Raw genomic sequence first — 25,395 nt, 5'->3', positions numbered from 1 at the left:
TCAACATCTGAGTGGAGATATCAAATAGATAATTTGGTGCATGTGTTTGGCATTTTGGAGAGAGATTAGGGCTACATACAGATTTGGGAATCACTGCCAGGGAGATGCTATTAGAAGTCTTGGAACTAAATAAGACTCCTGTATTTTTTTTGCCAAGTCAAGTATATAGAAACATGATATTTTGAAACTGTAAGGGACATTAAAAATGTCCTCTAGTCCAATCCAACTGTTTTCTAAGTAGGGAAATTGAGGCCTAGCAGGGCAAATGCTTTCTTATCATCACAGAATCCATCAGCATTCGGGGCTTTCTTACTTTTTTCAGGACATTTTTATTTACTTTCTGATTCTAAAATAGCTTCAGGGTTATAGTAAATATTTGTTGAAAGAGATCATTACACCATGTGCAATATTAAATTTTAAATGATCAAGAGAGAGAGAGAGAGAGAGAGAGAGAGAGAGAGAGAGAAACTACAAATACATTGCTTAAAAACATTTCACTATCAGGGCTGGGGTTGTAGAGCACTCGCCTCTCATGTGTGAGACCCTGGGTTCGATCCTCAGCACCACATAAAAATAAATAAACAAAATAAAGATATCGTGCCTATGTATAACTAAAAAAAGTATTTAAAAAATACAAGATTTCATTATCAATTCAAATTTAAATAAAGAAGCAGTTTCATTGGCAGATGGATTGGCTAGGTGAAAAATATGAATGAGCAGAAACATTTTTCTCCGGAATGTATTGTGGCTGGTGCAACCTTAGATTCTTTTTTTTAAAATAATGTTTTAAACGAAAAGATGGGTCATTTCTTCATTAGATAGAGGGTTGGGGAAGTAATGTAAAATCCCAGTTACCGAATTGTTAAGCAGAGTATTAAAATTCCTTAGAGCTGGGTTGAACACACACACACACAGACCCATCTACGGTTTTATTAGACAAACAGCACTTTGCTGCTAAGGTAAAGAGGTACTGAAGGAAGCCGTGAGAGTCCAAGAACACCCACGTATTTGTGCTAGTTCATGGAGAGTAAACTGTAAGAGGCAAAGGTTGAAACTGATATTGAGACTGCTATGGCATTTTATCAGAAAAGAGCTAATCTAGGCACTGCAGATAAAACAATGTGGCAATAGCCCATCAATAATTGCTTTTATGAAAGTCCTGCTGACCTGCTGATGAAACTCTCCATAGATGGTCACAGAAGATATTCCAAGTCTCCTATTCCAGGTGCTTTTCCACCTGTGAGTCTCCTTTGAAAAAGCAGCAGCAGCAGTGGCTGTGTCTTTTCCCAGGGCCTGTGTCCGGAAAGCTCTGCTTCGGTACAATCGACCACCCTAAGCATCACTGAACCTCTTTGAGCTTCAATTTCCTCATCAGTAAAATGAAGCAAGCAATCATTTGAGAATCCCTGGAGGCTTCGAAATCATAAGTCTAAGACATGCCAAAGCCAAAAAATCAATAAAAAGAAGAAAAGTCATCCTAAGATAATGTGAGATAAGCTCTTTTTTCCTATGCTTGGCAGCATTGTGAGCAGCCACCTGGAACTTCAAACTTGAACTTTGGCCCTCTTTCTTTCTGCCCCCAATGAAACTACCTTTTCTTTGATATTTGATTGCATCTTTAAACTCAATAATAGATACCATTTTAGAAATTAAGTCGTTTCCTTCAGTCACTACAACAAATAAATTCATCTTTCAAACCTAATCTCAGATGGATTCAATAATGCAAATATAAGAGATTGGTTTATATTTTCCAATTCACCCCCACTGGCCCCTGTTGGGAAAACATGTAAGGGCAGCAGCACCCCAGAGAAAAACCCCAACATGGCGCCTAACGACCCTCTTTCTCCTCTTTGTTTCTTTCACTGGAGCGAAATGTTCCCGCTGGCGCCAATGTTCAAATCCTGCTGGTGGGAAGCCTTAGCCCCAATATGAATTAACTTCTTGGGCTCCGGAACTGACATACGGAAGAGCTTGCCAATAAACAGGCGACCTGTTATCTACCTCTACTTAGGTCTATATAAACACACAGCCCTTTGTAATAAAGTGGAACCTCTTTGGTGATCTGTGTCGTGTGGTGTAGTGCGGTGCGGCGTCTTCCAGTCTTACAGCCCCAAATTAGCTTTCTCTTAGTTTTCCCTAGTTAGTGGGATGGCTTCTCCCTCCACCTAGATGTGTAAGCTGGAAGTTGAAGGGTTGTTCTGGATTTCTCTCTCCCCTTCTTTATCAACATCCAGTTATTGGCAGGTCCTATTAGCTGTAGCACCAGTAATGTAGAGATGGTAGAAGACTGGCCTCATGTGAAGACCTGGTCTAATCTTGGATCAGTAGTCAAGAGACCCTTTGTCAAAACCAGGAGCCTCCCCCTTTTAGTGAAAGGCACTTACTCTTGTGCTGACCTAAAACCTGTCATGAGGTTTTTGCAGAGATGAGGTCACACCAGTAGATGCATGGAAGAGATCATTTCCTCTTGCTGGTTGCCCACTCTGACCAAGGACTCTTTCTCATATCTTCCTTCGTTCAATGAATTCTCTATTCTGGTTGCGGGGGGACCTCAACACCAACACTGATTCCTTCTATGGGAATGTTCACCCAATTTTAATGCTAACTTGAGCCTGGCTCATATTATAATGAGCAGCCTCCATATTTCCCAGGATTTTGGTTGGGGTAAAACAGGAAGCGGTTCTGACATTTTTACAACTAAATTACTTCGGTATGTGTATCCCCAGCAATTAACATGGGGCCTGACACGCAGGAGGCACAGTGTTTGTTGGAAGCTGAGCAAATAAATGAAGAAGCAGTCATCTTCACAGTCCAGTGAAGACTTGCATGTGAGAAGAGTTCACCCACACGTAGCCCCACCTGGCCAGTCCTCTTGGTCCCTAAGATGGGTACCCAGGAGCCCTCTTCCTTCTCTTGTGTGCTGTGGCCTCTCTCAGGGGTTCCCCCTCCACCCAAATCCACCCTCACTCTAGCACCTTGGCTTTATCACAACCGCTCTGGATTCTCCTCTTTTCACCCTTGCTATTTTCGACTGGAGGATTCTAGAATCTACCTTTATCTAAGCAGGTACTTTATATAAACATGATCTTAATTATTTTCTCCATTTTATAAGTAAAGAAAATAAGAGGTGCTGGGTCCCACAGGAAGTAAAAAAGACTAAGAAACAAAAAGGCCTATTTTACTCCAAAGCCCATTCTCTTGCCCACATCACCTCCATTATCTAGAAATCTCCTAAAGATAGCATAGCTACCCCTTCTCAGATAGGAAATGTCAAACTTGAAATGACATCGAAGGCTCACAGACCCAGGAGCATGATCTCCAGGGCATTGGAGATTACTATAGTACGGAGGCATAGTTGACCTAACCCAGAATCACCCCAACTTGCTAGAAGTTTTAAAATCCTTACATCTGGTTCTTTTCTCTATTGTCTCTTTCATTGCCAACCATCTTGTCGATTTCTAGAAGCCTCTTGATGTTCTTTGAATTAGTTGCTTCTAATCTTCTGTGGGGTAAGAAACCAGCTCACCAGATTTATTAGGATCATGGATAAATTGGGAGAAGAGGGCTGTTGACTGACAGAGTAAGAAGATGGGAATAAAACGCATCAGCTTAGTGAATGAGCTTTGTGGCATTTATTTTAACTTCTCAGAGGCCTTTTTCTTTGAGCTGTGTTCTCTGTGGCTGAGGTTATTGGAAAAATGACCTCTGGGTAGGTGAGTTATTACTGCAAAAAGCCATTATTTCCTTTAAAATAAATAAGAATGGCAGCCAAGACTGTACTCTGTTTTCCTTGCAGAATGGATTTTTTGTTTAAAAATTAGTGAAAAGATCCCCAACAATTAAAACAACAACAACAACAAAAAAAACAAAACAAAGTGGAGCTATATACTCTAGGAAAGATGACCTAAAGTGAGTCGAATTGTATGAATAGCTAAGTTGATAGGAAAATAAATGTTGTTTTGCTTATAACACTGAAAAGTCAATAAGCAGCAAATGAACTTCAGAGCAGCAGGACCAATATTCATTTAGATGTCCTTTGTAATTAAAAACAACGCCTAACCCAAACAAAGCAAGTGTAAACACAATGTCTACACGGGTTGCATATACAGGAGAACAAAGTGATGTACAAATAGATTGGCAAAACTTACTCATACAACATCAACAGCTCCTTAATGGAGAGGATGGGGGAGAAATCACTTTTTTTTTTTTTTGGAAATTTGTTCCATTATTTTAAAATTCTGTAGCTTACATTATAGTAAGCAATTCAAAAACAGAAAATACTAGTCAAATATTTGGAACACTAAAATGGGAAGAAAACTGCTAGGTCTCAGAACTTTAGACTCTTGATAATAATTGAATAAAGATTTAATGACTTTTTTTTTCTTTTTTTAATACTGGGAATTTAAACCCAGGGGCACTTAATTACTGAACTACATCCTTCGCCCTTTTTATTTTTTTGAGACAGGGTCTCACCAAGTTGCTTACGTCCTGGATAAATTGCTGAGGCTGGTCTGGAACTTGCGATCCTCCTCCCTCAGCCTCTTGAGTTGCCGGGATCACATCATGCTCAGCTTAATGATCTTTATTAGTTTTAATTCGGTCCATTCTTCTTTCACCTCATGACAAAAGCATCTCCTTTACACCTTCAGAGCTTTTGAGGACCATCTTCAGGTCACCATAAAGGATATTTTATTGAAGATGATAAGCACCTTTTAATCTTTAAACCACTATCCTGTGCTCTAAACCCTAGTTTGTGTTCCAGAGAAGTTCAGTAGGTTTTATTCTGCTTGCCAGCTCCTATCATTGACAGTGCCTTCCTGGAGTGCTGTGTTTAGAACGTTTCTGAACTCACATTTGTGCTCAGCAGGAAGAAAGGTAGTGGTCAATCAATGGAGTCTCCTGCGGGCAGGAGAGGGGTGATGGAAATGTGCAGTCAAACCATTCCCATCCCCCTCTTCTACCTGCCTATGGCCAAACAAGAGCCGCCCAAGTCCTGCTACATTTCATTTTTTGGCACTGGGCTACCTCTATCCAATACCTGGCTGTGGACTATTCAATACCTGGCTGTGGACTATCCAAATATTTTGCTTGTGTATTTGAGGAGTATGAAGTCTATATGAATTTGTGTCTTGGCCACTTGGTGGGACGATTATATAAATTATGGAAATAATTAAAGTGGTTGAAAAGTATTTATCACACACTTTTAATACAACCAACACACACACACACACACACACATACACATACTCACATAAACAGAATTTATGCCCCAATGAAAGCCTTTTTCATTTCTTAATCTAGTTCCTGCTATAGTTAGAATATCCTGTTTTTTTTTTAAATTAAATCAAAGAGAGCAAGTTTGCAATCAGATTATAACATTAATCAGTAGGAAGTATTCTGATTCATAGCATTGTAACAAGCTATCTATGTAATTCATAATCTTGAAGGCACATTTGACCCAGAATTAAATGGAAGCATGCTCTTTTGAAGAAATCAGAGGAAACAAGAGGAAGAAGAAAAGCCACATTCAGATATTCAGTCATTCAAGGAATGCTGAGCTCCTGCCCTCAAGGAGTTTACTGTTTAGATTAGGGTATGCCAGTATCCACCTGGCCAGGCCTCTGGTGGAGACCTGTCAGCTAGTGGATGCTGACTTTTTCTGGTTAAAAAAAAAAAAAAAAGTGCAGGCAAATGCAAGGTGTTTTACGATTGCAATCTCCTCTTACCTTTTTCTTTTGGTAGTCCTGTTCTCAATCAGATCAAAGACAGATCACATTACTAATAGTGGTACCATAGGATTATATCACCTGGAGATGGCATATCCATCTACATCTGTTAAGTACATGCTATGATTTTTACACAATAAAGAAGTAGCCTAATGATGTTAGTTTTCAGAATGTTTCCCTGTCATTAAATGACACATGATAGTACATAACTACATAAGTATTTAAGCAAATTAAACTTCTTCAGAACAGGGTCTCTATCTTACTTACCTTTGTGAGAGCTAGTTTTTAAAGCTGAATGATAGTTAAATGAAGACACAAAAACAAATGGAAGCTAATGTAGGTGGTCATTAGCTTTCCCTTGCCAAGAGGCTGCTCTGCCCAGTAGAGTAGCCACTAGATCCATGTGGCTACTGAGCACCTGAGAAGTGACTAGTCTGAATCAAGGTGTCCTGTAAGTATAAAGTATATTTTAGAAGCTTAGAACAAAAATAGAGTGAAAACTATGGCATTACCAATTTGGTCTACTGATTATATGTTGAAATACCATTTTGGATATATTGGGGTTATATGTAAAAATCACTAAAATTAATTCACCTGTTTTCTTTTTACTTTTTTGGTGACTACTAGAAAATTTTAAATTGCGTAGGTGGCTTGAACTGTATCAATATAGGATAGTGCTACTCTAGGCATTTCTTTCCTTAAAATATCAAATGGATGATTAGAGTTTATTTTTGAATATTCAGAAGTAAAGCTAAGGAGTTTATTTTCATTCATACTTCAAGACCAGAAATCCGGAGAGGACAAAAGTATTATGAATGTTTATAACAAAGGTGGGATAGGGTCACAAAATGTTTTCTATATACAGACAGAAAGCATTTTATGTTTGGAGGATGAACTGGTCTCTATCACAACGACTCAGCTCTGTTCTCACACCGTGAAGGCAAGCCAAGACCTAAGAGCGTAGCTGTGTTCCAATAAAACTTTACTTATCAAATCAGGTTGCTCTGTAACCAGTGGTCAGCTTCTGTTCAAATGAACACATTTTCTTATTTAGCAATGCCAAATCTGAAATCATGAAAATTAGCACTGAAGATCGGTAGATTTTTAATTCAAAGTAACTTTTCCACTTTGTGTATACTACATTTAGTACAGCTCCATAAAGTGATAATTTGTTAGGAAGCTGTCTCTGAAATTATTTAATATTCATAATTTTTAAGAAAAAATCTACCTCGATACACAATCCATTGCAATCTACCTGTTCCTCAAGGGCCAAGAGCATGTGCTCTCAGCCAATGAGAGAGAATATGACAAACTATGTTGTTGTTTTGCTCCAATGAGCATGACTATACTATCAAGCATATACTCTCAACCAATCAGCTCTCTGCTGGGTCACAAGTGGGTTTGTTGTGTTCGGTCTGCGGTGATGTCTACTCTTGACACTTATTTTGTGTCCAAGTTAATAGTTTTGATCCATTATGACTGTCAAAAGTGTCCCTGTGTAAGACTAGACCGGATTTCAAGGGAAGAGTATTGCGAGAGATTTTAAATGTCAGTTTGACAATAGCTCAAGGCATCTTCAATGGAAATGGAAACAGTTGAGGTAAAGGGGTAGGAAATGAGAAGTACCTTTGATTGACTCCTTTGCTAATGTAAAGGCTTCATGATCACCTTTCTCTGGGTGGGAAGCTTGTGCTCTCTCTGGGAATTTGGAGATAGTCATGAGATTGGTAATGGAGAGCATAAAAAATCCACAGGCATGGGGTTGTGGTCCTATGACTAGAAATATGCACCCCCCCAACCCACCCGCGCCAATGAAGTTTATGTGAAATACAATAATTCAGATTAGACCACCCCCCCCCACACACACACACACAGTTTGTTTTGACAAATAGGAACTCTTTGGGCCAGCTTTTAAAATCCAGTTTTAAAACGTAGTGTAACTTACAAATTTCTTTCATTATGTAGTCAGCTATCGAAATATCTTGAAAACAGTTTATTTTGTAAAGTGGGTTTAATCTTTTCCTCTGAAATATTTTTAAACCCTTCATTTCCATGACAAACCCTATAATACAAAAGTAATCTCTGAGCCGATCTCTGACCACATCATGACAGATTCTAAATCAGCACCATCAAAATAGAGCACCCACAGCTAAACAGCAGCATCTGTCATTAATCTCTAAGTAAAACTGTTATTTTTCTGTTTAAAAGAGATAGTAAAATTATGTTCTTGTAAGTTAAGGTTTTAAATTGCAAAGGGAAATATGGACCCTTTAAAGAAGATAGTCCTCTTCAGAAAGCAGTTTATATTCCATTCTGGGTTAGAGATGGTTACCAAGGAGACCGCTCAACTTCATCAGTAGCCTTCCAGGACTGGGAATCTAGGGGCTCTTAGGAAATATTTGTAGAAAAAAAAAGAAGGAAGGAAGGAAGGATGGAAGGAAGAAGGAAGGGAGGGAAGAACAGGCTTTCTTTCACCTGTTAGGGCAAAACATCACGACCATTAATTTTATGTATTAACATGGCTAGGACACAGTACCCATATATCCAGTCAAATACTATTCTAGATGTCTTTGCAAAGATTTTTTTTTGTGTGTGTGAAATTGACATTTAAATCAGTAGACACGGAGTAAAAGACATTATCTTCCAGAACTTTGTGGGCATCATCTCATCAGTCGACCGTCCTCCCGCTCAGAAGGAGACATTCTGCCAGTCAAAGTGCGGCATTCTCTCTTCTTTGGACTCCACTCCCACGACACTTTCTTCTCTCTCTAGTCTGCTGCTGTGGCTTCTTGGGATGTTCCCGGTGATCAGTCAGAGACTGGTTTACGATGGTTCTGTGGGACATGTAGGGACCATACAGAAGTGGACAGCTGCAGCATGACAGCCTCTTTCTGGGGGCAATTCTAAAGGACAGTGGCAAAGGGAACTCCAGTGTGCAGACTTCTGAGCAATGTATCTCATTGTTTATTTTGCTTGGAAGCAGAACTGGCCAAATGTGAGATTGTATATTGATTGATGGGCTATAGCTAAGAGTTTGGCTGGATGTTCAGGGACTTGGAAGGAACAAGACTGAAAAATTGGTGACAAGAAACTCTGGGAAGCAGGTATGTGGACAGATCTCTCTGAATGAGTAAAAATGTGAAGATATTTATGTTTCATGTGAATTTTCACCAAAGAATGACCTTGGTGACTTTAATAACCAAGCAGAAAGAATGGCTCACCCTATGGCTGTGAATCAACCTCTTTCTGCAGACACATCTGTAATTACCCAATGAGTTCACAAACAACATGGCCATGGTGACAGAGATGGAGGTTATGCATGGGCTCAGTAACATGGACTTCCACCTACCAAAATTAATCTGGCTATAACCTCTGCAGAGTGTCTTACCTGCCAGCTCCAGAGACCCAGAGTGAGCCCCTGATATGTCAGCAATCTACCAGGGTTATCAGCCAACTACCTAATGGCAAGTTGATTATATTGGACCACTTCTATTATAGATGGGGCATTTACTGGAATAGACACTTATTCTGAATACAGATCTTACTTCCCTGCATGCAAAATTACCATCCATGAACTTACAAACACCTCCTCTGCACAGTGGAATACCATACCACAGTGAGATTCCACAAGCATTGCTTCTGACTAAGGAACTAACTTCACAGCAAATGAAGTATGGCAATGCGCCCATACACATGGAAATTATTGGTCTTACAATGTTTGGCTGTACATGCCCTGAATCAACGTCCAGTATATGCTGCTGTTCCTCTGAGCCAGACTTCAAGGTTCCAGAAAGTGAGGAGAGGAAATCAGAGTGGCACCACTCACTATTGTCCCTTGTGACTCACTGGCAAAAATTTTGCTTCTTTTCCCTGTATCCTCATATTCCATCCTAAACATCTTAGTCCTGAAGGGAGGGATGCTTCCATCAGGAGACACAACAAGGATTCCATTGAGATGGAAGTTAAGACTGTTGCTTGAAAATTTTGGACTCCTCATGCCTCTGAATCAATAAGCAAAAGGAGCTTCTATGCCAGCTGGGATGATTGATCTTGACCATCAAGAGGATACAGGGCTACTACCCAACAATAAATATAAGGAAGTATATGTCTGTAACACAGAAGATCCCTTTGATGTCTCTTAGCCCTATTATATCCTGTGAATAAAATCAATAGAAAACTACGATTCAATTTGGGGAGGACTCCTAATAGCTCAAACCATTCAGGAACAAAACTTGGGTCACCCCCCAAATTGCTATGATCATCTGAGGTTCTTTATTTAAGTTATAGTACGTCAAAAATAAGAAAAAAACATCATCCAAAGACTGCATCCTCTTCTGAGGTTAGGGGTAGCATGTTTTCAGTTGCATACAGTATAATTTGTGTGTGTGTGTGTGTGTGTGAGTGTATCCTGTAGGTTCTGTTTCTCTGGACAATCCTAACATAAGTATAATATAAAAGCATCTTATGGCACTGATGTAAATCCATTCTCATATTTATATGTGCCTTTTTAAGTGATCGTTATTACCTGGAAGGAAAATGGTGCAACTCAAAGCTTAAGTTCAAGTAGTGTAGCAGTAAGCAATCAGAGGTAAGGCTCTCCTGGTAAGAAGCATCCCAACCTCCACTGAAGGAAGTTCAGGGTGGGGCTTGAATTTTTAATAAAAGGAGAACCTGATGGTCCTTGCAGAGGAGCCATTAGCTCTGGAAGGTCCAATCCAAGCGACAGAGAGCCATGAGCTCTGGGGAAAACTACCGTGCTAGCCAGATGGCAGCCAAAGGCTCTGATGGAAAGAATGAAGATTCCAAAGACTGAAAAAGAAATCTTCTACAAAGCTTTAAGAATAAAACAAAGATTAAACAATGATTGATAAGATTTAAAGATGAGTGAGAAATGTAGCTAATGTACTTAGGTTTTTTTTTTAGTAATTTGCTCTGTGGGGCTATCTTCTTTGCTTTTAATGTTTGTTATCTGTTTTAATAGAGATCTCTCCTTTGTAAAAGAAATTATAATTAGGTTGTAAAATAAATTAATCTTTCAGCTAATCATACCTTTGGGAGATCTCAGTTTTTTAAAAAGACTGTAAAGCTCTAATGTAAGAATTGTCACTTATTTGATGGGCCACTGCCATAATCATGCAATACTAGGAGGAACTAAACAATCTCTTCAGTGCTGAGCTCACGAACTCAACCCCATAATGAGAAGAAATATCAAAAAATGAAATCAACATTAACATTTCCACATTTGTGTGAACTTCAAATATAACACCTGTATTCCCAACACTGCCAAATTTCTATAAAAATTACAACCTAGTGGCATTGCAGTAACCAAATCAATGGCCTTGAACTTCCCCAAGTATGAGGACTCCGAATGATATTTTGAGAACTTCCAGGAACCCATTTTGAGTGGTGGCCATATTTTAGTGTCAGGTTGCAAAAGTACTTAGTGAGACAAAGTCACGGAGAATTTGGAAGTTATTTTAAGTGAATATATGATACTACTCATGAAGAACTGTGTATGTTGAGAATAATAGCACATACGCACATGAGTTCTGTGATTAACTTAGTGCAAACAAGTACATGGACTCACAATTCCCATGTGAGCAACCTCAGGTCTCTTTAGCCACTGATGTAGACATGGGATGTGAAGTGTTCCTCAAAAGCTCACATGTGAGACAATGCAAGAAGATTCAGAGGAGAAATGATTGGGCTGTGAGAGTCTTAATCCAATCAGTGAACTAATCCCCTGAGAGGGATTAACTGAGTGGTAACTGAAGTGGTAGGGTGTGGCTGGAGGAAGTGGGAATTGGGGACATGGCTTTGGGTTATATATTTATATCTAGCAAGTGGAGTCTCTTCTCTCTCTCTCTCTCTCTCTCTCTCTCACTCACTCTCTCCTTTCAGATCATCATGAGAGCTGCTTCCCTCTGCCACATTCTTCTGCCATGATGTTCAGCCTCACCTGTTGGAGCCCCAAAGAATGGTGCTGGACTTCTATGGACTGAGACCTCTGAAACCGTGGCCCCTCAAATAAATTTTTCCTCCCTACAATGGTTCTGGTTGGGACCTTTTAGTTACAGCAGCGAAAAAAGCTGACTAAAACACTCTCCAATAACTGGTCTTCCTTAAAAGACTCTGCATTATAGAGAAGCAAGACCCTCGCTCTGGATTACCATGGCCAGCCATCATCCCATGCCTCAGTTACTTGTCGTGGTTCCCACTGATGCTCACGTTAGTTTCCTACCTGAGCTCATTGCCTTCGCTCACCTCCAGTCCATCTCCCAACTCCCACTCACCTTTACATCACACCCACGGTGACCTTGCTAAATGCCTACTTCTGACCCAGCTACTTCCTTACTCAAACATCTCCCTGTCTCCTCATCACCAAGAGCAGGCTCCTCAAACTTGGGCAGGCATCAGATGCATTCGGAGGGCTTGTTAAAATGCAGATTATGGGGCTCCATTCCCAGACATGCTGACTTCCTGAGTCTGGAGGGATGGACTCATGATTTTCATTTCTAACAAATTTGCAATTAATGGTGGTGGTATGGTCTGGACCCTGAGAGCTCTCAAATGTTGACTCCTGCCTAGTTTGACCTTCATCCTTTATCCACTTTTCAAATGCCCTAGATCAAGCATCACCCTCTCTTAAAGTGCTCTCCAGGTCAAATCAATCAGTGCATCTTTCATGTTCCACTGACTTGGGACACATCTCTCCCTTGCAGCATGAATCAGATTCTGTGTAATCATTTGCATGCACATCTACCTCACCCAGTGGACTATGTGCACCTGAAGATGGGGACCTAGTCATCCATCTGTTGTTCCCACATTAGACCATACTAGATGCTCAGTAAGCATTTCTGCATGCTTTTTTTTCTTTAAGAGAGAGAGAGAGAGAGAATTTTTATTTATTTCTTTTTTAGTTTTCGGCGGACACAACATCTTTGTTTGTATGTGGTGCTGAGGATCAAACCCAGGCCGCACACATGCCAGGCGAGCGCGCTACCACTTGAGCCACATCCCCAGCCCTCTGCATGCTTTTAAATCAATATAAATAGCAAATGCACAACTTTTTAAAGACACCATCTCTAAGGCAGTTAGAAACCCCGCCCCCTGTTTGTTGGCTCACATCCCTAGGATTAGACTGTCAGTGAGTCAGAGTTCAAGAAGTTGCTTTTAGCAAAGGATATAATATGTCAACACTCTGTAGCTATTTGTGATCCTGATTTAAAAGCACATCTGTACACATATATATCATACAAGCAAGTAAAATTAAGAAACGCACAAAATTTTATTGAAATCTAGGGGCAACTAAGCTGAAAACAAGCCAAAAACTTGTGCTTGTCTCTGAAATTCTGTATGTTTCAGTGAAAATCATAGATGGTTCCCCATTCATCCAGCAATGCGTCACCAAAGCAAAGGCAACATGATCTCAGTCTACCTTTCTGAATGCCTTTTTGTAACAAGCACTGTTGAGAATAGCCAAATAACAGAATCTATTGGCGTATGGAGATAAGAGATGGAAAGTCTTCTTACATTTTTTAAATTCTGCACAGTCCATGAGATAAAGAGAAAAAAGAAGTTGGTAAGAACATCTGTTATGGCTGCAAATAAGAAGTGGACTTTACATACGGGGTCTTGGGACTATTTGTCATATGGTTCCTCCAGAGCCATACCTGCACAATTGAAAAGAGGTATCTTCAAATGTAAAATTTATATAGCGAGAGTCTGTCATTCTATTATTGGCCCTACATCAGGTATATTCTGATTGATTACTCATTGACTATTAGAGAATTTTTAAAATTTGAGCTCCAAGGATAGGTCTCCTGATTTCTGGTCTATAAACACTACAATCTGTCAATTCCTCTCCCTCCTCCCTCCCCCTCTTCTCTTTCTCTCTCCCTCCGATCCTTCCTTCTTTTATTCTGACTTCCCTAACTTCATACATTCATACAAATTTTTATATTTACACATCCTTCCATATTTTTGATGATTTCTCTTGACTTCCATAAATTAATTTGGTCAAAGCTCGGGTAATAGCTACCAAGGTTTTCTCAGCCTTTGATTGTTATCAGATCCTGTTCATCAGCACATACTCAGCTTTTTAAAATGTTCTTCAGAAATCTTATTCATTCATTTACTCAACAGGTGTCCTGGTTACTGGTGGCATAACAGTGAGCAACACAAATCTGCTTCCTGACCTTATTGAGCTCACAGACTTGTGGAGGTAACAGTTGGTTACACAGGTAATCGCATAAATAGCACATTGTTATCAAGTTCAGACACCTTGAAAGAAGTCTTTCCTATAAGATTAAGAATGGGGGATCCATTTTAAAAGATGGAAACATGGAAGATTGCATTACTGACCCCAATTCTTCACCCTTCCTTGTATCTAAGTCCTTTGTCATATGATTTTTGCAGTTCTTTCCATGAAAGGGGCTGAATATCTTCCCCACCCTTTAACCCTGGTTTTGGCCTTATAACTTGATTTGATTATTTCAAAGAGGCAGATTGCCATAAGAACCTGCCTAGACTAGCCCACTGATCTCAGGAGGAGTAGGACAGGAGCTGACCTGTCCCTGCTAATAGGTTCTAGGCAGTCCTGGGCAATAGCAGAATCTGCAGCTACTGCATGTGAGAGCAAAGCTTGCATCAGATGACCAGACCAACCCACAGATGCACGAACTCCGATTATACCCAGGCATTGTTTTGAACTTTGTCAGAGCTTGTTACCCAGCAGCAGCTGACAGATGCAGGGCATCAGGAACTTTCTCTCCAAGAAAGTGACATTTTGACTGATACCTAGACATTAAGTTGGTACGGAACAGATGAGGAATGAAGGCAAGAGTATCCTGATGAGGGACTCCTGTTGAAAAAGAACTTGCTGCAACCAAATGACTGAAGAAGCCCTGTGATTTGGAGAACAGAATGTTCTAGAGCCAGAGGGGAAGTAGGGGCTAGATCATGCATGGCTTCTCATATGCTCTTCTTTGAGAAACCATTCAAGCTTCAAAAATTAAACTGAGAGAGCTATTTGTGATCAAGAACATCCAAATCAAAGGATGGAACGGCACTCTCCAGTAGGGTAGCCACCTAAAGACCTGTGTGTAAGTTAATTAAGATTAAATAAAAGTCCCATTCTTCACTTGCACTAGCCTCAGTTCAGTTGCTCAGTAGCTCTGTGAGGCCAGTTGCTACCAGATTACCAAAGCAAATATAGAACACTTTCATTATTATGGAAAGTTCTACTCTACAGTGTATTTGTTTCTTATTGCTGCATAACAGATTACTATAAGCTTAGTGGCTTAAAGCGACATAAATTTACACCTCATTGTTTCCAGTAAGAGGATTCTGGGTATAGGATAGCTGGGTCCTCTGCTCAGGGGCTCACCTTCTGATGCTCAGGATGCTGGGTCAAGCTCACTGGTTATTGGGAGAATTTATCCCCTTGTACCTGAATGAAGGGGTGGCTTGCCTCTCTTAGAGGCTGCCCCCAGGTCCTTATCATATGGCCTCTTCTTCTCACAATGGGGCAGTTTGCTTCTTTTTCTTGAGACTGGCAGGATGTATTTTCTCTCTGACCTTCACCTTCTGTTAAAGTCAGCTGATTAGGTCAGGCCCACCTAGGATAAATTCCCCTTTCCTCAATTCACAGTTGACTATTGGGCAACCTAATCATAGGAGTGATATCCTGTCACATCCACTGGCCCTGCCCACACTCAAGGGAAGATTATATAGAGTGAACACACCTAGGGGTGGACAATATGCCCACCATAGTCAGGACTGATCTACAAAGCAGAAAAAGTTTAAATGACTTAATAATGGAGAAGGCAAACAGTGGGAGAATTTGGAATGATCAGTATGGGCTTGGAGCACAGGGGTAATTGCTCTGTAAATAATCTCCACATTATCAAGGTCAGGAACAGTCTTCTTATAATTGAAGGTTGGCTTCAGCTAGGATCCAGGTTTATCTGCAGTACTTTTACTTTCAAAGTTAACTGTGATTGCAATCATGCGCGTGACCATGGAGGAGTCTAAACGAGACCCTTAAAAGCACACACAGTGGACCTCACCCAAGGGCTGACATTCCTGTATTCTATGTCCTTGCTGTTCCTAGCCTCCTGGTGTTTCTGACCTCACGCTGGTCCTGATCTCCAAAACCCAACTGTTGCTTCTCAGATTAAATGATTTCTGGCTGCCACACCCTAGCTTTGGCCTGCAGCTCCTGGCCTGCAGCTCCTGGCTTCCAGAACCTTTGCCCTCCCCATTGCAAACAACTGCAGAACTTCAGTGCTTGGCTCTCCAATCTGAAAACAGCCAGACGCTCTGGGTCACAGAGTCCATCTCTCACAATCCCTGTTTGGCCGCTACCTGTCTCCAAAGGTAACTTGGGTTCAGGGAAGGAGAAGAAAGACCTCAAGCCCTCATTTTCAGGGAAAAGTGAACCAACAGAACAAAGTTTTTACCCATCTTACACAATGGCTCTCATTGAAAACTTCACTGATGAAGAGGCCTTGGTGAGGCTGATTCTTAATTTTAAATGAGTGCCACTTAAAATTGCGCAAAAGAATATATGAAAAGAATTGTATGTAACTTTAAATTTCACAAACTTTTTGAAATGCTGCCTTCAATGATTTAGAGATTCTATTTCCAAGCTATACTTGATTCTGAAATGCCCTCTAATACAGGACTTCTTTTGGGAATTTTTTTTTTTTTACAGGCAAACAAATGTTTGCCTTCTAACGACCACCAGTGTTTCAACAGACTGGAGATATTTTAGTGCCTTCTGTGGGCATTTATCTTCTTACCATCAGCACAACAGAACAAAAATGAACCCATATTAGCATTAATAATAAAACCGAGTCCATTATGCAGACTGTCTTGTCAGTGAAATTTGTTGCAGGCTCAGTTTTGGATTCAGTTTCATCCATTTGAAAGTACTTTTGCTGTCAAGCAAATTTTTGTTTTATCATTTTAATTTTGGAGGATTCTTCCACCCCCCTTTTCTTTTTTTTTCTTTTCTGCTCTCCTGTGTCTGAATCACCTTTTTGGAGCTTGGGAAATGGCTCTTCCCCACTGGTACAGGAAGGGATTGATTTGGCACACGGAGACATTTCTCCCCGTGATGTGAATAGAGTTAATTTTAACAGAGCCCTTTCATCCTAACAGCCGCGACTTGCGGAGTGCGTGTCATGCCAAACAGCTTTGTGTATGAGCATCGACTGATGTCAGCACAGTTCTAGAAATAGTATTTGATAGTTAACAGCTGCCACGGAGCCAGAAGGGGAACAGGAGACATTGTGTTTCAGGAGGGTTTACCAAACTCGTGGCTATTGTTTTTATTTAGTTTCATTTCTTGAGGTGGAAGCAGAAGAGCTCAAAATGCCACTCAGATTTTTTTTTTTAAAAAGGGACTTAGATTTCTATGCAGGTCAGGGGACCCCCGGAACCTTGACACCATCTCATAGACATATAGCACCCCTGAAATCCTATCTGATGAATATAATTTTTACTTCGTTTATGATCATGTAGATGGTCAACAAGTATGGAACAAAATTTTCCTTCATATCAAATGCTGATCAAACCTTTTCTTTAAAGAGCCAGATAGTAAATATTTTAGGCTGTGGGCCATTCACAATCTCTATTACAATCACTTGTCTTTGCTGTTACAGGACTGACACAACCATGAACAATATGTAAATGAATAGGCATGGCCATATGCCAATAAAACTTTATTTACAAAGCAGGTGGTGGGCCTGATTGGCCTTGGGCCAGCTTCCCCTCCCTTGCTTTGGAGAACAAGTGGGCAGATGCCACACAGTTCCTTGCAGCATACCATAAAGGTTAAAGGTACTGAGAGTCTCTTATAGGCCTGTGAATCAAGTTCCACATACGTTCCCTGTGGAAACCCACAGTCCTTTAATGGCCACAGAGGGGTACTTAATTATATACATACATGTGTTCTACAGCCACTCTAATAATGGGATGAGAGTAACTAAGCAATAGATATGCTTTTATGAACTGAGAAGAAAAAGATCATGATCTCTGGTGTACAATGAGCCTGATTTTTCTTCCCTTTCTTATTTTATTTAAGTTAATATCACCTTTAAAGTTTGAATTATTCTGCAGGAACGCAGGTTCATTAACTCCAGTTCAGCTTGTGCATCATCTTAATGGGACATACTTTGTAATGATGTGAATCACAAAACAGTCCTGTGCTCCAAATGACCTAAATGTTTCATTGAAGTCATTACAAGCATTGCATACTAGCAAGAAAGGGAATTTTATTATTTAAAGATAACTTGTACAGGGGGAAAGAAAGAAAAAAAAAACAATTCTGAGAAGAAAAGTTGAGTCATAGTCTAAAAACCAAAAGCAAAGGATATGCTGCTTGTGAACTGTTATTGAGAAAGCCTTTCTATGACCACTCTGCCCACTTTCAACCGTGAACTTACCACCATTAAAATGACCATCTTGAGGGTATACAATGGGGGAAATATAACAATGATGCCCTACACTGTATGTTTACATTCATGTGTCACATTTGTTCTAGAAGTGTCCCTTCAGCTCTTGGCAATTGATAGAAAGTGATGGTCCTAAGCCTGAGGACATATACTTACACAGCATCACATTCGCAGTTCTCTATAGAGCCACCCCAAACATGCCTCTTGCTCTATGCTACATTTTTCTTTAACAAAGTTTTGGGAAACTTTCCCTCTCCTCATGTTATTTTTTTTCATTGTCTTGTCTTTTCTTGTTTACCTTGTTACTTATTTATTTATTCTAGTTCGCTGTATATGACAGCAGAATGCACTTTAATTCATAGTACAGGAAATTTTATCCATTTGTCCGATGGAGTCCAGAATGATTTTCATACAGTAGCATTTCTTTTTAGCTTGTTTGGCTGCTACCTTTGACACACATCTCGTGACACCATCATGCTACACCATGCCCCATGTTCTAATGCCATCTTTTTCTCTATTCCTATAGCAATTTGGGTCGAAGAAGTAAATCATTATATACTCTAAATTATTCCTGTCGGTGCACATAATTTATAAATCTATGCTTGGTATTGTGTTACTCAATTTCCTAATTGGGTTAGGTCCATCTGTGGATCTGTTTGGCTCCGTTATCTGACGGATGCTGTGTTGTCAGTAATCGTTTTCCAGTTTGTCTTCACACTGTCATGAATAAACATCACTGCTCTCAGTATTGATTGCTAGACTGTCACAGCCCTAACCACATCATCACACTCTCCCAGAAGAGTTTTTATGGACACCTTTCTCCCCAGTCATCCACTGCATCTTCTGGGATCCTTCTTAAATGCTAAGAAAATCTCCTAACATGGTCCATTACTTTATAGAATGCTGTTGTTTCCTGATTATAATGGAAACCTACTCTCCCTGAGGACAGTGGTTCCTCTTGTAGGAGTCTCAAGTGAGAACTGGAGGTAGTGTGAGGGCAAGGAGAGCTCCAGATGTTCTTAGCTTCTCCAGATGGCATTACATCATCACCATGGACTCCTCTTCCTCTTTGAACCTCATGCCATCTGATGATGCAGACCCTGTCCGTCATCTGCTGGTACAGAGGATAGCCTGGTAGAAACTCCTCAGAGACAGTAAAGAAATTCGTGAAATGATAATACAGTTCCTGCTCATTTTCTGTATCCATCAAGGACAGCTCACCTTCCCACTCTATCACAGGGCCCAGGATCATTTCTAGGGCCCTCCGATCCCAACCTGGAACTCTGTCTACAAACCTTCCCTTACTTTTTCACACCTCAGTTCTAGTGGCCGTTACCTCCAAATCCATGGTTGCCCTCTTTCATCTACGGATAGACTATACTTTCTCAAAAACTTAAAAAACAAGTGAAGTTCATTCCTTATCAATTCCCTGTCTTTATTTTCCCCCCTCTCAAATCATTTCCCTCAATGTTTCTCAGGATTTCGATATCTAAAACAACTTCATGGCCATTTAGAACATGAAGATTTTCAATTATAGGTGAATGGATTTTTTAAAAAGTTAGTTAAAGCCAGGTACAGTGGTGCACCCCTGTAATCCCAGCAGTTCAGGAGGCTGAGGCAGGAGGATCGAGTTCAAAGCCAGCCTTAGCAAAAGTAAGGTGCTAAGCAACTCAATGAGACCCTGTCTCTAAATAAAATACAAAAAATAGGGCTGGGGATGTGGCTCAGTGGTTGAGTGCCCCTGAGTTCAATCTCCAGTACCCCCCCACACCCAAACAAAAAAGTTAGTTAAGTTTGCCATTGAACTCCACTGTTTCTGTGGAGTCACAAATTGGTGCAGGAGATTTATTTGAGGAACACTGTTAAGATTAACACCTGGTAGGGGTGGGGGCAAGGACAGAAGGTTGGGAGGAGGGGACATCCAGCTACAGTGTGGTCACTACAGGCCTCAGTTGACCCTGCAGGGAGCTCCTGCAGAGGTGTTGGGGCTGGGGCGTTGTGGTTGGGACTCTATACAACACTCTATCATATTGGTTGTGGGTTGGTCCGTGATGATGCCATCTGGAGAAGCTAAGAACATCTGGAGCACTTCTTGCCCTCACTCCACCTCCAGTTCTCACTTGAGACTCCTCCAAAGAGGAGCCACCCTCCTCAGGGAGGGCAGGTTTCCATTATAATCAGGTTTTCATTATATTGGGTGTGGCATTGGGGAATGTAGCGCCTTCAGCCTAGGCTATTCCTGAAGAGGATTGACAACCGAGAGCTGTCAGCCAACAACCCCTCCTAGCAGCTGGGAAGAGCTCCTTCACTCTTGAAGGAGGGGATCTGGGATCCTTGAGCATCTACAGTGTTGAGAGCCACAGCCGAAGGGGCCCCAGCAAACTTCCAGCTGCCAGCAAACTTCCAGCTTCCGGCTGATGATTGGCTCACAGCGGCCCCAGCAACATCTAGCTGATTGGCTCCTCTGCAGTGATGCTCATTGGGCTGTTTCCCTGCCCTTTCAGACCACGGAGCTGCTCATTGGGGGACTTTTTTGGCTCCGCCCACATGACCCAGCCAATCGGTCTCAAGAGCAGGAGGATTGTGGGAGGTGGAGAGAAGCTTGTGTGGGAGAGAGAGGCTTGTGGAAAGCCGGTGGTGGCAGTTGAGGCTCTGAGGGTTTTTCCTGAGAGGCTGTTTTGTTTGGCGTGTGTGGTTCTAAAAATAAAGTTAGTTTCTTTTGACAAGTGGCTCCTGATTGTGCCCAGCCAGACTGCGGCATTATCTGGGATCCTTGAGCATCTACAGCACACATGACTCCAGTTCAGGAGGCTCACTATGGACCATTCCCGATGCCAGTGCGCATAGCAGTGCGTGGTTTGACCTTTAGGAGCATCTTTTATTTGAATAGCCCAGCTCTTTCCTTGCTGGGTGTTTAGGTGGTAATCCATGAATAGTGAGTCCAAAGTAACTTTCACATCTACATCATCAAACATGTCTGAAGAAAAGACAGTTGTGTATGTGAGACAACACCTGCATGACAAAGTACAGAACACAAGAAAAGCCTTTTGGACAATTCAAACACACATACACACACATACACACACACATACACACACACACTTTAGGAATGTAGAATAAATAGACAAAAGTCTGCTTATAATATTTACTTGATTATGTGTATTTAAATTACTTCTGGCTTTAAGCTTTAAACTCTCAGATTTTACGCAACATGTTGCCAGTCTTCCTCTGCTTCATCTTATCATTTGAGTCACTTTTTCAGTTTTCTAGAGTTTTTAGAACACATCATCTTTATTTCAGTCAGCTAAGTTGTTTAAGATCCATTCCTTTTGCAAACTCTATCTAATGATGACCTTGGATTTGTACCTATGCCCAAAGCAGTCTTTTACTATTTGTGGACTCTACAATATAATCAGTTACTTTATTGCATCTTAAAATGTTTTTAAAAGGTCTATTCTCAACAATTTCCCACATTTGTAAGTGAGAAGCCATTTCCCATTAATAATTACTAAATCTGCATTAAAGTTTTCTTTCTATTTTTTTCTTTTAACAGATACCATAGCTTACCATTATAAAAATATAAAACTAGCAATATCTTCTCTCAATGGCATTTTTTGTTTGTTTGCTTAAAATAAAGTAACTAAGAGGGCACACTGTAATATAAAGTGACTTCATCAAGACTCTAACTTAAGGCAACAGCTTTTCTAAGGGTTCATGTACAGACTGAGGGAATAGAGAAAAGACCTCATACTCTACTTGGGTATCTGCTGCAATCATGTAATGAATGAAAAACTTCTCTGCTATATAATGGTTTTCAAGATATCCAGACTGGGAATCACCTTGACTTTTCAATTTCCACTCTTAAATGTATCTGTATCACATATTCTTTCTAGCAATAGGAGAAAGTTACTAAAAGTAGGAAGAAGAACATACAAATACATTATTTAAAGTTGCACAATTGTAGCGAAAATAGAGCTAAGTCACATTATTGCAAAGAAACGAGAAGCCATTGAGCCAAAATAAAGTGAATGACAAATTGTTCAAGAAAAAGAAAATAAAAAAGGATGAGATAATGACAAAATTCCTTCATCAGAGAAATATCTGGATCTGGGTGATATCTCAGCTCTCAGTGTGGGACAGTCCAGTTGTATCTATTTGTTATTTTATTTTGTGGTCTTAGGGATCAAGCCCAGGGCCTCACATCTGCTAGGCAAGTGCTCTGTCATTGAACTACACCACCAGACCCCGTGCATTTTAGTTCACCAAATCCCTGTACCCAGCTGCTTAGAGGACATCCTGCCACTGGACCTTCTGAACAGATTCAAGATCTAATGATTTCTTATGGACTTAGTGGGGATCTCCTGGTCTCACATCAGGACTAAGACAATAACCTCTGCATGGACTCTGTGGTCTCCAACCCTGATCCTGACAATCTGTTCTCTATCCAGAGCAATCTTTGAAAAGCAAATCAGATCTGATCACTCCCATGATGAAGACCCTCCAGCGCCCTTCCAGCCTGCACAGAATAAAACCCAAAGTCCTGCTCTGTCCACAAGGCTGCCCTTGGCCTGGCCCTAGCTGCTACATTCCAGACTCTGCCAGTCATGATACAACAGTATGAACATTTCCTGAAAGTAGTTTGTGCCGAGAATGTTCTGTTTTACCCCTGACAGGAAACTGTGTGACCCCTGGTGAGAACATGAGAACTAGCCAGATCCTGGGTCCATTTTGCAGGTCCAGTGGCAGAGAATTCTTTTAGCTCAGTCATGGTGCTGGGTACTTGGGATATGGTGAACTAAAACGCACAACCTCTCCCTGGCTCTCTCCCACCTGCCTTTCCCATTGACACGACTCCCCATCACTGCTTCTTCCCCTTCAAAAAGCCCTGCACAGGAAATTGGAATAACTCAAGGGAAGCTTAATAGTGGGGCTATACACAAAGGGGTGGCTGGGTAGAGGGAATCCAGGGACAGTGCCGTGCCTGAGGGCTACAATCACCTGGAGGAGGAAGCAATTACAGCACCCTGAGAGGTGACCTATAAGATGACTAGTCAACTGGAAACCACCCACAAAGACCTGGACCTATCTCTTCCCTCCTCCAAACCTCCTCCTGAGGTTCCCCATTGGGTGAAACCAACTGGCAGGTGTAGGACAGGCCACCCACCAGCCACTAGTGCAAGGCAGCCTCCCATCAGAGAGCAGGTGAGAAGGTGAGAGTGGACCTCAAGCAAAAGGCAGATGGAAGGAATCTGGCCCAAGCACCTTCCATGGGTCCATATACCACTCAAAAGCAGGGGGTTGGGATAACTCAAGAGAAGCTTAATAGAGGGGCTATACACAAAGGGGTGGCCGAGTAGAGGGAATCCAGGGACAGTGCTTTTCTCCTTCCTGACATTTCCCCAACACTCAGCTTCCAGTGATACACTGAACCTCCTCATGTTGCACCTGAGTAGTAATTAAGTTAATTATCAGTCTCTTGACCACGTGGTAGTAGCCATGAGGATGAGGACAATGTACGTCCTGTGCATCATTATTTACCCAGCACTTACTCTGCGCTTAGCACACAGGCATTCAAATAGCATCTGTTGAAATGAATTAATGAGAATTGGTGTTTTGTTTTCTTGTTCCCCATTTTAGCCATAGTTAATGTCATACTCAGTGATATCCATCCGTAGTCTTAGCACATGTTTGAGGAAAGACCAGGCCTAGGTACTAACTTACACATATTCCAGCCACTAAAGAACTATGGTAACAAGTAAATGACATCATCGGCATTTTAAATGGCCAATTGATCACTTTAATCTATGTTCTTAGCTACTCCATATGCTGGGGATAAGATGCTCATCTCTGTAGGTCACTGTTTTCTTATCTGTAATAAAAGGGTGTTTGGCTGGACATTTCAGAGGCCCTAAGTGATGGGCTGCACCAGGGCCTTCTGCTCTGCACCCTCATCTCACCCATCTCTGCATCCTCAGCACCTAGCCCCAGGACTCCAGGGCACAGTCACACTGTGGAGTGTCTACATTAAAACCTTGCCACCCTGGCTTTGCCAAACTGGACAGTGAGGTTGACCTCTCAGAGCCTCCATCTCCTCGGGAAGGGAGAACAATAATGAGATAATGCTCACCAACCGTAGAGTCCAACTCAGCTCCCATGGAATATGGATGAGTGTATGAACCAACAAGTCTCGGATCCTAGACAAATTATCTACATTAAATAGCAAAACATGCATTATTTTCTCTGTATCATGTTCTCTAAAATACTGCATGATTAACATAACTGTTTTTACTCTCTAGTTCATAAATAGATATAAATTAGTTCCTTGCATCTGTGCTAAAATGCCAGATATTACGAAAATGTACTGTTAGTAATTATGTATATTTTGCTAATACATTTACAAGAAAGGGCACACACTAAATTTGTTTATGTTTTATGTATACATATATACATAAACTGATTATGTTTACATTTAAGTGAACAACAGTGTGAACATTTTCAAAGTTTTTTTGTGGGCAAAGAATTTTCTGTTCTAATAAAAAGACCCACTTGATTATCATATTGTTACCTAATTATTCCAGAACAAAATAAAGTCTGAACTTTTATTGGGTTAAATCAGAGCTGGGGAGTTACATTATCTTTCAAATCAAGTTTCTATCTCATTAAATAAAAGAAGGTGTAACAACAAATTTAATTATCAAATGAGACTTTTCCTGCCAATTTTTTTTCTTAACTGTTTATGCTGTTGGTTTAGCCCATCTGGTTTTCATTTGAGAATAGAAATCATAAATCCCACAAACCATCCACGACTCCTAATCCAAGAAAATACCGGTATTACTTTAGCAGCATAATATGTTTTTGTTTCCTTGGGTAGAAATAGATGTGCAGCTTTATAGTGGATTAACAAAGACAATTGAGGAATTTCCTATTACAAACATGTATGGTATCTTAATTTCCTGGTATAATAGCAGGCTGGCTAACATAATTAATTATATTTTAAATGCAAATTGTTGACAACAGTTCATCTGGTTGAAATTATTTAAGCCACATCAACTCTAAAGAAAGTCCTACTTTCTAATTCCTAAACTTTTCTAATAAAAATAATTCCATATTCTCTCCCATGCTCAGCAATCTCTTAAAAATTTCACATGATATTTAAAGCACCATCGCGGCAACCCCATAGAGACAACTAGGCAAATATAAGTGATTTA

Source organism: Marmota monax, unplaced genomic scaffold, assembly GCF_021218885.2.
Source record: "Marmota monax isolate L192 unplaced genomic scaffold, Marmota_monax_Labrador192_F-V1.1 WCK01_AAM20220418_F8-fsc00017, whole genome shotgun sequence".
Classification (NCBI taxonomy): Eukaryota; Metazoa; Chordata; class Mammalia; order Rodentia; family Sciuridae; genus Marmota; species Marmota monax.
This window is presented reverse-complemented; position numbering follows the sequence as displayed.